Below are 15,155 nucleotides of genomic sequence, written 5' to 3'. Positions count from 1 at the left end.
TGACACTGAAAATAAAAAGGCGGTTAACACCAAGAAGCCATGAATAAGAATGAAAATATATCGAAAGGTCACAGGAGCACTGAGTTTTAATGCATGCACCAGGTTTTTTGGGATCGTGAAGAAGCTCTCTTCTCTAAGACTAATAGCCAATAGGTTAAAACACTGTTATCCTTGTTGATGGGCTGGGGTTGGAATTCTCCAGAAGCTGCAGACTAAAGCATCAATCATCTCTTTCTCTCTCTGCAAGCGTTTCCACCAATAGACCACATTGTTCCAGGCATATCCGAAGCACATTCAGAGGCGCTGACTGCCCCTGGGGATGAAAATACCTTCATCTCCATCAACAACACTCGCTCTGTAGATGGTTTCTCATGAGTCTCTAGTCCATGGTGGCCCCTAAGGAGTAGGGAGAAGCTGGGGAAAGATAATTTTAATCCACAGTATAAGTCACTAAATGATGATAGTGCAGGAAATGTTTAAAATCCCTCCTAGGGTTGAAGTGATTGGGCGAGTCAACAGCAAGTCGTCACTACATCCTCCTCCCAGGTTCTTGGTCATGTGACCTGAAAACGTTGGCTCAGCCCCCTTTATTCTCCACATAGTAACGAATTCTGATGTTTGGAGGCCATGAAATTCTCTCCCTCTACTTTATACTTTGGGTGCATAATGAACACATCTCAGTAGAATCCATGAAAAATATGACCCCACAATCATGGCCTGGGGACACATGTTTGAACAATTGGATATAGCTTTATTTACAACATAAAGCATTCCATCTGTGTAAAACAGAGAATTTGCAAGGGGGAGAAACCTAATCTTGTTACAACTTCCCTTCCCCTGGTTAGACAGTGTTATCCCTTTTCCCCCAAATGTCTTCTTGAGGCTTTTCCTTCCCATAAATAACTTTCTGTAGGGCTCAGCACTGAGTAAGAGTACTTACTCCCTCCTTTCATTTAGTTTTTAGAAAATTTTATTGGACTATAGTTTCTTTACAATGTTGTGTTAGTTTCTACTGTACGGCAAAGTGAATCAGCTGTACATACACATATGTCCCCTCTTATTTGGATTTCCTTCCCATTTAGGTCACCACAGAACACTGAGTAGAGTTCCCTGTGCTATACAGTAGGTTCTCTTTAGTTATCTATTTTATACATAGTATCAATAGTGTATATATGTCAATCCCTGTCTCCCAGTTCATCCCACCCACCCTCTTCCCACTTGGTACCCACTTGGTAGGTCCATCCACGTTTCTACAAATGACCCAATTTCGTTCCTTTTTATGGCTGAGTAATATTCCATTGTGTACATGTACCCCATCTTCCTTATCCATTCCTCTGTTGATGGATTAAAATAAAACCTAATCCTCATTGTCATCACTGTATTCAAGTAGGAGGATTGTTTCTTGTCTACTTGGATGTTTAGGAGAGCTGAACGGAAGATGACAATCACAAACACATGAATAGTGCCTGAAGGGATATTGCATCTCTTGATTCCTGATGGAGCAATAGCCAGCCCTATGGGTAGCCCCCAAGGGGCACCATCTTTTGGCCCCTTTGAGGTCTGCCCTTGGCAATGTTCACTCTTCAGACATGATATTAATAACAAGTTGAAGCTGTGCGTTTTCCCATCAGGGCTACCCTCCAATGGAGAATCTGCCACTTTTTGGAAGTGGTACCCTGTTTTCATTCACTCAGTGCCAGAATCTCACGGAGGATTAAAGAAGATAAACGTGCCCATAGGTGGCCCCACCTATGATCTCATTTATCTTCACAACAAACTTAGGAGATAAATCTAGAAGTCTTGAGAAAAGTTAAAAGGCGGCTCATCCACTATCAGCAGATAGGTTCTGAAAACTCAGAGTAGCAGTAACACATGTTGAAAGAGCTAACAAGTTGGGCCGAGCACACACCTATACAACAACGGCCTGGGGAAGGGCAGCTCTACTCAGCGGTCAGGCACCTGAGTGAGATGGGAACCTGCTTCATGATCCTGGCAAACTTGATCCAACAAAATAAAATAATATTTTTTTGGGATTACTGGGTGAATGAATGATCAAGGGTTTGAATTTATTTAGTAAAATAATGTGTAAAAGTGCTGTGTCAATTCTTTAATAACTAGCCTGTAAATTATACTTACTGTTAAAATAGTTATTTTGTGGACTCTTTCAGTGCACTTTTATTCCAGAACCTACCCAGGACACAGTGGCCTAGGATCTTCCCTTCCAACACCCTTTCCTCCAGGCCAAGACTTCAGGGTCTCCTTTTATGATCTTCTGTGAATCTCATCTATTGTTGCCAAAAGGTGCCGAAAAATTATCTCATACTCTTTCCGTCCTTCGAGCATGTCAGTCTCTTTCTCCCCTCATACGCTTCACTTTGTTCTTCCCTCTGCCTGGGGAGTTCCTCCTCCAGATCTTTCCATGCCCGGCCACGCCTGGTCGTAAACTTCTCAGCCCAAAGGTCACTTTCTCACAGAGGACATCCCTGCCCATCCCGCCTGCAGCAGCTACGCTCACCGCGAGGTCCAGCATCTCTCTCCTCTGCACCAGAGCCTCTTCCTGCTCCTCACACTAGTAAATGTGAAATCATCTTATTTTGTTTCTGCTTCTCCTGCTGCATCTGAGCTCCACATGTTGGAGGTGGCTGGGAGCCCGGCTTTAGCTTGTTTGTATCCCCAAATCCTGGGACTGTGCTTGGCACACTGGAACCGCTGAATAGACATTTATTGAACGAATGAATGTATCTTGAACTCCAAAGCCAGTGTTCTATCCCAGTCTCCCTCGAAATAAGATTTTTCTGCCTCTGTTTCTTGCCTCTCTCAGCTAATGAAAGGCTGTCTGGATACAAAGGGCTGTCTTATTTGGGTCTCAACCAACCTCCTTCTTCCCATATGTCATACAGTCACTTTCTCGTCTGCATCCCAGGAGGACAATGGGAAATGAAATAGGGAGATATACACTGTCATTGAAAAATAAAATATGAAAATAGCCCAGCACGGTTTACAGGCATTTTACTAAGAAAGAGTCGCCCTTTTACCTTGCTTCCTGAACCTAGGATATAGAAATATTCCACATTGAAAAAACTAAGCCGAAAACTTGGGTTTCCCAGTGTGAGGTTTCCACCTCTGTTCTATTTACTGGGGGAACTGGCCCAGGCACTCGGGATGGAGAACAGGACCTCTTGTTTTGGTCCTAAGGCTGTCTGCTCACTGGGAGGGCTGCGTCTGACAGTGAGGGAACACAGGCTCGGCAGCACCTGTTAGACCCCGCGTGAGGTGGTCCCTTTCATCGTGACGTCAGTAGCACTTGAAACAATTTAAACAGAATGACTCCAGCTGGCCATGGGGCTACAGCACGCCCTTATTAGGATATGCGTCATGTAAACATAGACGCATACGTAACACTTACAGCACACTCTGTGCTGTATTCTCTGCACAGGAATCAAGAGCTCGCTCATTTTAGTAAAGAGGGTTTTCCCCCAAGAAATGCAACTGTTTTGCGGTTTTAATTACAATTGCAAAGGAAAAATGAAAAGTTACAAAAAAAAAAAAGCCACTATCATTTCTTGGGGAACAATGAAATTTAAGATCAATGCATAGTATTTTTTAAAAATTTTAAACAAGTGTTTTACAAATTAATGTAATTATGAAAGTAAAGCTAAATGAAAAACAGACCAGAGCACGTTAACTTTCATCTGTTTACCTGCCCCGAGAGCCAATGTGGATGGTTGAGAACGTCTGGCAGGAAGCCACGCTATTGCTTACCACAAGTAAGTCCTGAACTCCTGGAGTATAAACTATCCGAATGCAGAAAACAGTTTTCTGTTGCTTTGACTCAAGTCCATGAAGCGACTCATTTCCTTGGGACTCCATCAGGAAAAGTTAAACTCATCCATTTATTTTTTTTTATAACTTGTTATTTAGAGATTACAGAAGTAGTATCTGTTCAGTGCAGAAACCTTGGAAAACTCATAAAAACACAAAAGACACTTTACTCATAATTCCATACCCCACCATTATAATTACCATCAACATTTTGGTACATTTTCCTGGGTATTTTTCTGTGTTCACGTGCACATGTCAACTTTTGCCTCCCTCGACGATATCGTTCCATAAATACCGTGTCAAGTCCAGTTTTCATTTAGCAATGCCTCATGAAGTTTTGCCAAGGTTGAAATATCCTTCTCTGGCCTGTTGTTTAATGATTGCATAGTATTCCATTGTATGGATTTGTTACATTTCTCTGAGCTAAACTTTTAATTTTAGATCTTTTTGGTTGCTTCCTATTTCATCCATCCATCTATCATCTATCTATCTATCTATCTATCTATCATCTATCTATCCATCTACATGATAGATGTTATATATACATTATATGTTATATAATGTATATATAAAATGTGTATGCAGTCTTCAGTAATTCTTTTCAAACATACTATTACTTGTCCACTCAACATCTATATTTTTTTTCTCCTTCTTTGCTAATATGATTCTGATTTTGTTGATGTGGAAATATCCCTGGCTATTTATTTCTTCTCCCATATGACAAAGTATAGTCCATACAGTGTGAGCAGAAGGTGTTGAGTGGTAACTTCTGAGATGGCCCTTTGAAGGGGGGTAGATGTGGCTCCCATCATTTTCATGGTCTTTTGAATTTTCTTTATCCACTCCTATATTCTTGCCTGGGAAGCAGATGCAATGAGCGGAGATAGGCAGCCTTCTTGTGACCAGACCTGAAAATCACCCACTAAGGAGGGCTCTGTGAAAAGAGGAAGAAGACAAGACCCTGAAGGCATCATGGCACCAGAAGCCTAGCCCTGGGCTGCTTACCTCCAAATTTCATGTTATAGGACAAAAATAAGTTTCTGGACTTCCGTGGTAGTCCAGTGGTTAAGACTCTGTGCTTCCAATGCAGGGGGCACAGTGTCAGTCCTTGGTTGTGGAAGTTCCACATGCCGAGTGGTGCAGCAAAAAAAAAAAAAAAAATGGAGAGAGAGGACAAAAATGAGTTTCTATTTGATGGAGCAGAGTTAAGTATAAAATCCTCAAAATGGAATTGCCAGGTGTCAGGGTATGCAACTTTTATGTAGACTTTAGATTCTTACTATCAGTTTGCTTCCCAGACAGTTTTTACAAACATTAACACTAACCAGCTGTGTATGAGTGCCCGTTAGCCACAACCACCATTGTACGTCATTCACCCCAACCCAATTCCATGGGAATAAACGTACTTCGTTGTCCTTTCATTTCAATTTCTTTGCTTACTGATGAATTCAAGCATCTTTTCTTCCTCTGTGAATCTGTTATTCTGTATTCTATTCACTCTCCTTCTTATTATTTCTATTTTTTAAATTTTTATTGGAGTATAGTTGATTTACAATGTTGTGTTAGTTTCAGGTGTACAGCACAGTGAATCAGTTATACATATACATATATCCACTCTTTTTCTTTAGATTCTTTTCCCATATAGGCCATTACAGAGTATTGAGTGGAGTTCCCTGTGCTATACAGCAGGTTCTTATCAGTTATCTATTTTATATATAGTAGTGTGTATATGTCAGTCTCGATCTCCCAATTTATCCCTCCCTTCCCCTTATCCCCTGGCAACCATAAGTTTGTTTTCTACCTCTGTGACGCTACTTCTGTTTTGTAAATAAGTTCATCTGTACACTTTTTTTAAGATTCCACATATAAGTGATATCATATGATATTTGTCTGTGTCTGACTTACTTCACTCAGAAAGATGTTATTTTTAAAGTTAAGCTCCATCTGCGGTTTTCACTTGTAAGAATTATTAGAAGAAAATATGAAGACAATTATTAAGTTTGAGTAGATGCACGTAACTGCCAGAAATCTCTGTGCTGAGTGAAAGCACGCCGGGCTTAAAACACAGGGTGTAGGTAGGTAAAGTTGGTGACCCGTCCTAAGTGAATTCAGCCATCTTAACTGGAAACGCTGGACGCTGGCTCTAGAGGGACGGCTCGCACAAAGGCTCCGGGTCGAGCCTGAGCTGCTGGTGGTCATGTGCTGCTTATAATCCTGGTTCAGAGAAGAATTTACCTGAAAATTTAGAGACGAGGAGCAAAAACACCGCACTTTTCTACTGTCTCCTTCCTGAGCTTCCAAAGGCTTCTGCTCTGCTCACATTCCTACCTTGAAATGTTTGCATTACCTAGCACATGACCGGGAGCTTTTCTCCTTCCGAAGAAAATGACGTAACCCTGCGGCTTTCCCGCTTACCTTCTCAATGTCCAGGGCTGATTAATTAGCCAGTGTCAGCAAACGTTCTTTTAGATCCTTGAAAATTAGAAGTTGGTGATCTTTCCCCAGGACTTTAGTCCAGTATTGTCAAAGGAGTCTTGTAGCAAAGTTTAGGGAAAGCATAAAGGATCATTTCTATTATGTAGATGGTGACAAGATAATGCAGCTCAACTCAGAGAGTCAGATGACATTATTTCTCTTACTTTTATTCACAGTGCCTAAGTAAGGTGATTTGGGCAAACATCCCAAACAAAATAAATAAACAAACAAAACCCCCAACTGCTCAGATATTCCATCAATTATGGATGGGGCCCAGGAGATGCAGGAACACCAGGGGATTGCTGTTACATTGAGCACCATGTGTGGTGGTTCCTGGCCTGGTGCCCCATCTTTCTCTATGCAGCAGTCATCATACTGGCCACGAAGCACTTTCCCAGCGTCAGCCGCTACTCTCGTATACAAAGGAAGGGGCTGAAGGCTCTAACGATGTCTCAACATCATCAGCGTGGACCGAACCCCTGCTCTGCGCCCAGCATCACACACACTGAGCGACCACAGCATGAACAGGCATCTCCTGACCTGGGTGTGCCAACGTGTGGCTCCTGGATCTGTTTCTTCCTCCCCTTCTCAGCCAGGCTCTTGCCGTCTCACATAGGAGTTACTGCAGCAATCCCGCCGCCTCGCCGTCCCCAGCCTCAGAAGCAGTCCCCTTCCCCATTATTTTCTATTATTTCCTTTCTCTAGTACCGCTCCCCCTTCTTTGGAGGCAGCCCCCTGGAGACAGACGAACAAGCGAAAACACAAGTAGGCGGGAGCCTCACGCACAGATGTAAGGCCATCTGGATTGCTTTATTCCTCCATCGTTTCACCAACGAATCCTCCTTCTTTCCTCCCAAGTTCAGTTAAGGATCTACCTCTAAGAAGCCTTTGGAAGCGAGGCCAGCCCAATGTTTGCCATTTCAGAACTGCTTATTTGACTTCCTACAGTGCCATGGCTTTAGAACAATTGCGTATGGGTCCCCTACAGAACTCCTCTGCTTCCATCAGACACGATCTCCATCTCCTCATTCGCTGGGGCTCAGCATCTCCAAATCACTGCTAAGTCTTCCTTCATCTTTCAATGGACCCCAATCTCTAGAATCACAAAACTACGACTGCTAATTTGGAAGGGCCATAGGGGTTGCTAAGGCTGCAACCCAATACCCTAATGTTGTAGATTAGAAACCAAAGCCTGGGGAAGTTGGAGAGCCTTGGCCACAGTCTCACTGCGAGAGCGGAGGAGGCCACCTGGATTCCAGGACTTAGGCTCTTCTCACTGTATCCCCCATGCTTCCTGATTGACACCATACTGACACCATCGCTATGCCCATCCCCAAAATGTCCTCAATCCCATGGTGTCCTATTGGTTGATACCAATTCTTTAAAAATATGACTTTGATTATATCATCTTCAATAGCTATTGCAGGTGCCAAATCCTAACCACTGGACCACCAGGGATCAATAGCTATTGAAACAGGGCAGAATTTAAGCCTAAGCTTGGCATTTTAGGTCCCACACTATCTGCTTGCAGTGTGGATCCTGATCTTTTGTTCCAGTCAGATGAGTGCACTCAACTCTCAGTTTCTCCCCAAATGGCACACTTTGTCATTCTTTTCTTTTGCATTAGTCTAAAATGCTTTGCACACAGTGGACAGACAGCCTTTTCTCTGAGCATTCGTCTGGGGATTTTCTTTGCATCATATTTTTATTTATGCCTTTAGAGAATTTAATGAATATGGCACCTATGGTGGTGATCAAGCAATTCAGACCATTAACCCCTTTAATGATGATGATGATGATGATGATGATGGAGATGATGATGATGACGATGTTGATGGCGATGACGGTGGTGACGATGGTGATGGTGATGAAGAAGTTGATGGTGGTGGTGGTGGCGCTGGTCGTGGTGATGATGGTGATGATGAAGGTCATGATGATGATGGTGATGTTGGTGATGATGATGGTAGTGATGGTGAGGAGTAATAACTGTCTTTAGGGAACAAGCATTGAGTGGGATGATGTCTGTAAAGCTCGTATTTCTGATCAGACATACACCTGATGTCCAATGTCTGCCAACTCTTATTATTTTCTGCTTTCCCAGGCCAGTTTTCCTTTCTGACTGTCACTTCAGTCTCACACTAGAACCCAGTCAGAGATTTTTTAAAAATCATTCTTTTCTGATGACTTTATTTACTGAAGATGTTAAAGGACAATTTTCTTCTAAAAAGAAATCTTGGGATGAGAAAGATAATCCCTTCCTTCTCATTCCTTCTGTTTGTCCAACTCTGGGAGGAAAAGTCTTTCCTCCTCCACCATCTCCAGCACGCCCCCATTCGAGAAGCCACCAGTAACACAACACACAATCCACTGAGAATCTGGGGGTTTCCACATTTGTGTCAGGCACCAGGGAAATAAATATGAATGAACAGATGACTTCTGCCCTCAAGGGGTTTATAGTAAATAGAAGCAGAGATGTACATGCATTACTGCAATGTTGTGTAATAAGTGCCATGAGAAGAACTAGGATGAATCCCAGCCACAAAAGACGAAGAAATAAACTCCCTCTGAGGAAGTAAGGAAAACGTTCTTGGAGGAGCTGGTGCTCAGCTGGGTTTTGAAGGACGAGCAGACATTCACTCGCTGAACATCAAAGGGAAAGACACAAAGGAAGAGCTTCTGTAAAGACACAAAATGATGGGGAGAACATCAGATGCAAATCAGGATGATGGGGGACTTGAGTTGGCCAGGGAGCCAGGGTTCAAAGAGCAGGCAGGGCGTCTGGACTTCATCCTGTCGACAAGGAGGAGACATTGAAATATTTTAAGTGGAAGTGAGGGAATGATATTTGCATTATTTAAAAATTCCCCAGACACAGGATGAAGGATGTTTCGAGGAAGCAGGACTTCGAGCTGAGAGACCATTGTGTGCTCAGAGCAAGAAGAAACAAGAGGCAGAGGAAACAGAAACATGATCACTGGAGGCAAGTGGGGCTATAAGGCTGGACCTTAACCTGATACATTCTTCTGGATTGATGGAGTATTTGCATGTAGGGTAAACGCTTGTGGCAAGGAAATTGAGCGAGCAAGTAGCCTACATTTGTTCTTCTCTGTTATGGGCATTGCCTCTCCCCTTTGTGTTCTGTGCCCCCCGCCCACTGCCCCCACGGTCTAAGAGGTGTCAGTAATAACTCTGTGCCTCTAGGTCGGTTGAGAAGCACCCAAAGACCCACACTTTCACTCAGGTGTGGGATTTGGAAGTAGGAGCTGCTTGAAGAAAGCTGAGATCCAAGCAGTGTTGCCCCAGCCCTTGGGAGTGGAGGCGGTGGGGGGCAGTGGAGGAAGGTTCTAGAAGGCTGGAGGTCTGCATTCCGCTCCCACCCAGCAGTCTGAGACAGGGAAGACCCTCTGACGAGGCATCACGTGTGGATGTGTGTGTAAACAGATGGAAGGACTGAGGAGCCTCAGGGGCCCCACGTAGAGAGGGAGGGAGATGGGCCCTTAAGCCTAACCAGTACAGGTGACCTTGGAAACCAGATTCAAATATTTCCCCTTTTATTTCTTCTTGTTTTCCTCACTCATCAGCAGCCCTCCAACTGTTGGATGGAGAGAGACAGGCTGTGAACACAAGGGCATTTAAGTACATCCACAAATGACTTTAAAATCAGTATTTATGTCTTCTTTCTGGATTCTCAGCCCTTTGTTCCTTTCTAAGCAATGATGCATTTTGGAAAGTGTTGAGGACCAGGCCTCTAGAGCTCTCACCATAGGCTTTCTTAGCCCTGGCTTCTTCCAGTGTCCCTTTGGAGAAGGTCAGCCCTGAGGATGAGCAATGGAAGATGTCATTGCAGGGCAGTTAAGCGTGGCCTACACGCTATCTACCTTGGAAACCTGGCTATGATGTTTCCTGGTGTGTGACCTTAAAGTTACCTAATTCCTCTTGCTTCAATTTCTTCATGTATAAAATTGATAAAGTACTAGTTCTTTTTCATGGGCTTGTTGTCAGGAAAAAGGACATAATGCATGGCAAGCCCTTATCTTAGCACCTGGCTCTGGGCTACAGGAAATGTAAGCGGTTATTAGTTCTGAGTGCTCTGCCCCACATTGTGGGTCCCATGCCCTGGGGGTCTCTGGTGCATTGCTCCCCACAGGGAATGAATTCCACAGCCCCTCAGGGAACGGCCTCCATGCCCCACCCAGGAAAACTTGCACAGAAAAGAGAGAGCGAAACCCCACAGTGTTTACAGCTCCCGGATCCTAGTCTGCACAAAGACAGTCTCCTCAACCAAGACTCTAGGCTGCCAAGGAACAGCGCAGATCTAGGAAGCCACGAAGGTGTGTTGGGTGCTGACTTCAGAATCTACGAGAAAGAGCTCAGGACTGTCGGGGGCACCCACCACCGATGCCAGGGACCTGCTTCCTCACAGTACTGGATTCATTTCTCACTGGGTTTCTCAGAAGAGCTGTGTTTTGTTTGCAGTCAGCTTCCTTTTCTGCAAGCCAGGAGCTTTGCCACAGATTTCTGAGAAGCTCAGTGAATGCTCTTTCTGCCTATCTGACACTGTGTCCTGAGTGGGTTATTTCCCCCCTTTTACTCTCTTTCCTCTTTATTAAAGCTGACAAATGGAGAAGAAAATGAAAGGAAAGAACAAACCCAGGATCGCAGGAGGCTGGGAAAATAGCTTCTATTTATAGCCTGGTACATTTTCAGACATGTAAACACCTCTGCTAATCGCTGTCCCTGCAGCAAGACCCTGGGGATTATTGAACTGCCCTGGAAAGCTGGCAGCCTTATATGGCAGAGCAGGGAAAGGCTTGACAAGGCTGATTGTGCTGCAAGTGGTTTCCAGAAACAGTGGGGAATGAGGTCTGCATCCTGCCCGTTCTTGCTGGACAGCAGAGGACCACACAGGCCCGGGCCTCTCAGAGGAAGCAGAGGCTCAGCACACACAGAAATTTTGGCAGGGCATAACCAAGCATGGCCTGGCCAAAGCACCTCTAATTGGGCAAATGCAGCTGACAGTATAGAGCAGAAATTCTCACTTTGAGTGGCAGCTTCACCACTCAGCCGTGTGCTATTGGGCAGCTCCTTGTCAAGCTTCAGTTTGCCCATCCGTAAACTGGAATAATTATAGTGACCTCAGAGGGTGAGTATGAGAATTAAATAAAAATAGTGTAAATGGCAAACACCATCCAGATTCCCTTGCAAGGGACTAGCCACGATTTCTGTCATCCAATCCAAAGTTTCTAGACGTGGAAAGAAGCAGTCACATCTGACTTATAATAAAGAGAAAAAGAAGTCAGTGTAAACAGACCCCTGAGATGACTCAGAGAGAAGGACTTTAAAATAACTATTGTGAGGATGTTCAAAAACTTAAAGGAAAATATGATTATCATAACAGAACTTTGGAGAATCTCGTCAGAGAAACGGAAGCTGTAAAACTGCAAATTCTAGAACTGAAAACACAATATTTGAAATGAAAAATCCACTGATGGGCTAAACAACAGATCAGATACTGCAGAAGAAAAATAAGTAAACCTGAAGAAAAATTAATAGAAATTATCCATTCTGAAACCAGGAGAAATATGTTTTGTAACCAGACAAGAGTCTTAGTGGCCTCTGGGACAATATCACACAGTGTAACGTACATGGAACTAGAATCAAGAAGGAGAAGAGAGAGAGATTGGGGTAAAAAACTATTTGAAAAAATAATGGCCAACATTTTTTAAAATTTAGTAGGAAAAAAAATCACACTGGGGTACATAACCACAAGGATGAAGATAAAAGACATCCTTAAAGTCAGCCAGAGAGGAGAGACACATTGTCTACAGGGACACAGTGATGTATTGATGACAGACTTCTCATCAGGAAAAAATGGACAGAGGCCAAAAATCAATAGTCTGACAATATAAAGTACGGAAGAAAAAAGTGTCAACCTGGAACTATATGTCAATGAAAATATTTTTCAAAAATAAAATACTTTTCAAAAATAAGACATTCTCAAGCAAACAAAAGCTGGGAGAATTCATCACCATCACACTTGCTCTAGAAGGAAGTAACTAAGGCTGAAGCCAAGTTAGACCAGATGGAAACGAAAATCCACAGGAAGGCGTGAAGAGTCCAGAAATGTCTCTACAGCTTTTCATCTCAGGAGGCCTACATCAATCTGCATATTCCAATAACTCCTTGACTTCCTGGAGTAAGGTTTATGTGAAAGGCAAAGACAATTGAAATGCTGTTGTTAAATAAATCAATTAACAATCAAACAAAAAGTGTCCTGTGCTGGAAGACTCTCTAGCGTGGCTACATGACAGCCCCATCCCTACTTCTAAGGCAAAGCCAGTGGGTTTAATACCTTGTGATACTGTCCAGAGAGAAATAGCAAAACTTCATTTTTACAGTCTCCATGGTCTCTGAATGAGGAAAAGAAAAATTCACCTCCGCTTCACAGGCTAAATGGGTATTGATTCCACCGGTCCGCCACATCATCAGAAAAAAAAAAAAAAATCACCTTCGTGTCTCTTTATGCAAGAAGTACCTGCCCAATATCACTCAGGAATGACAAGGAAACTTTGCTAGCTACTGAGGATTCAGAAAGAATATGGCTTAAACAATGAAGAAAAGCAACCGGTTGTACATTTATATCATTGGCTGGAAAACTCACCGTTGGAAATGTTGCTTGATCACCACAAAGACACTCCAAGTGTCCCTACAAACAGATTTCACCCAGAAGAGTGAGTGTGTTCTTGCTACAATAAGCATGGATCTCTTTGCACTAGGGGGTGGTCCCCTAGAAAAATAAGGGTGATGATGTAAGTGAAAACGTCACACCTGACACATCCTCTATGATAGAAACGTGGTGTTGAGTGAGACAAAGGGACTGAGAGTTCTTCCCACCCAGCCCTCCTTGTGACGCACTCCAGGATTTGCCCTTCTAGACAAAATATGGAAAGTATTCCCCTACCCAAAATACAAATTTTTAAAATAAAAGTTTCCGTTGGGTGGAGGTAGGCATCTAGTGTTAACAGGTGGGCTCCCCCAGAGGAAGCAGGACATGTTCTGGTTGAGAAAGATGACAAGGGGCGCCGCATCACTGGAGTGAGCTGTATCCTCTGACTGGGAAGATCCAGCCTCAGGGACTGCTTTCCCAGCCAGGCTGAGCAGGGTTTTGCTGGGGCTGGGGCCCTGGCAGACATATACCAGCACTAGAGGGGAAGGAGGACCCTTTGTTCACTCATTGCTTCATTGTTGAAATATTTATCTTGTGGACGCAAGCAGAGTTCAGAGCTCCAGGGATGGATCAGAGAAGAAGACACAGCCCCAGAGACAGTGGGGGGACAGCAGGTGGAGCAACAGGCATGCACCCCCAAACCTACACCACACTGTCTCCTGCAAGCTGCCGTCCAGACAGCCAGGGTGCCCCGATCCCTGGCGAAGCCACAGCCAACCTTGGCATCCCAGGGGCTGGGAAGGGCCCTGCAGAGGAAGTGATACCTCTGTGCAGACTTGAAGGACATTCAGGAAGAAGCCAGGAAGCAAAAGACATCGTTCTTTCCATCAGTTTACTCCATGGGGAAAATCAAAGTAGAAAGATCATCTTTTTAGAAATCGTACGTAACGTATTTTCCACTATTCCTTCCAACTGGTGGAAGTTCATCCATTGTACTTTCTGGATGTGCCAGGGAAAATGCTTGGGCAGTCTTCGAAGCTGAGGCCCAAACGCAATCATGAGTGAACCATAAACTTTTATGAATCCAGAGTTAAAACCACAGTTTTCCAAATGTCCCTATTTATATGGAAAAAGTAAACATTTGTTCAATTTATTTTTGGCCCCAAAATAGAGACATGATTCAGACGTAGATAAATCTGGTTAAAAAGATTCTTTTTCCTGGTATTTGGTGAGCCACAGTACGTTAATGTGTCCAGAGTTGAAGCTTCACTGTGTAGAATCGTCCTTCTGTTCTCAGGGCATTATTCCTCGCTTGAGTCCAATCGTTATTTTTAAAAGTCATCTTGAAAAGCGACAGGACTTGATAGTTGACTCAGGAATAGGGAAACAACCTCAAAATCCTGCTTTGTTTCCTGGATCCTGCCTCAGAGTTGACATTCAGTGTTTCTACAATTTATCTGAAGGATATGAATCTATTAACATGCAAAATTTCTTTAAAAAAGAAAGAGTTATGCTTTAAAATCCCACATCTTAATGGAAACACCATATCGAAGAACTTACTTCCAAAGCCGGAGGTGAGCGAGTAGAGCCTGGGGACCCCAGGGTGTTAGAACTAAGCGGGATACAGGGAGATGAGCCTGGGGGATTCAAAAGGTAATTTTTATTCTCTTCAACACTTTTCCTCCAATTAGTAGGTTGAAGCTCCAGTTTGGAAAACATACACATCCCTGTTCCCTCATTCCAATACTGTGGTCTTCAAATCATCCTTCACCCTCCTTTGCACTGGATTCTCATCTCAAGATGGAAATAGTCATAAGCATAAGAATGAAGCATTTGTGAAAAAATAACGAACGGCTCGGAACATCTTACATGTTTAAGCTACTACAAAGTCCTGAAATGTTCAACAAAGAAAACCATGAGCAGTTCTATATTCATGACAACTACTATTAAGGTTGCACATTTGGCCCCTGTCCCGATAAGCAGACCAAGTATGTAACCAAGCAATTCACAAAAGAGGAAAGACGCACATGGGTGACAAACACGGAGGAAAATGTTTGCCCTCACTGCACATTACAATACAGAGGTAAGCACTGACTTTTATCTGTAACATCAGAAAAGCTAAGAGAGAGAAATTGCCTTCTGTTGGGAATGCACAGAGTTGTGAATATCTGAAGATGGAAGCCCTCTTGGA

Source organism: Aethalodelphis obliquidens, unplaced genomic scaffold (assembly GCF_003676395.1).
Source record: "Aethalodelphis obliquidens isolate GAN/ISIS:26980383/991018 unplaced genomic scaffold, ASM367639v1 scaffold15, whole genome shotgun sequence".
In the NCBI taxonomy this organism is placed as follows: domain Eukaryota; kingdom Metazoa; phylum Chordata; class Mammalia; order Artiodactyla; family Delphinidae; genus Aethalodelphis; species Aethalodelphis obliquidens.
Note: the sequence above shows the minus strand (reverse complement) of the source record.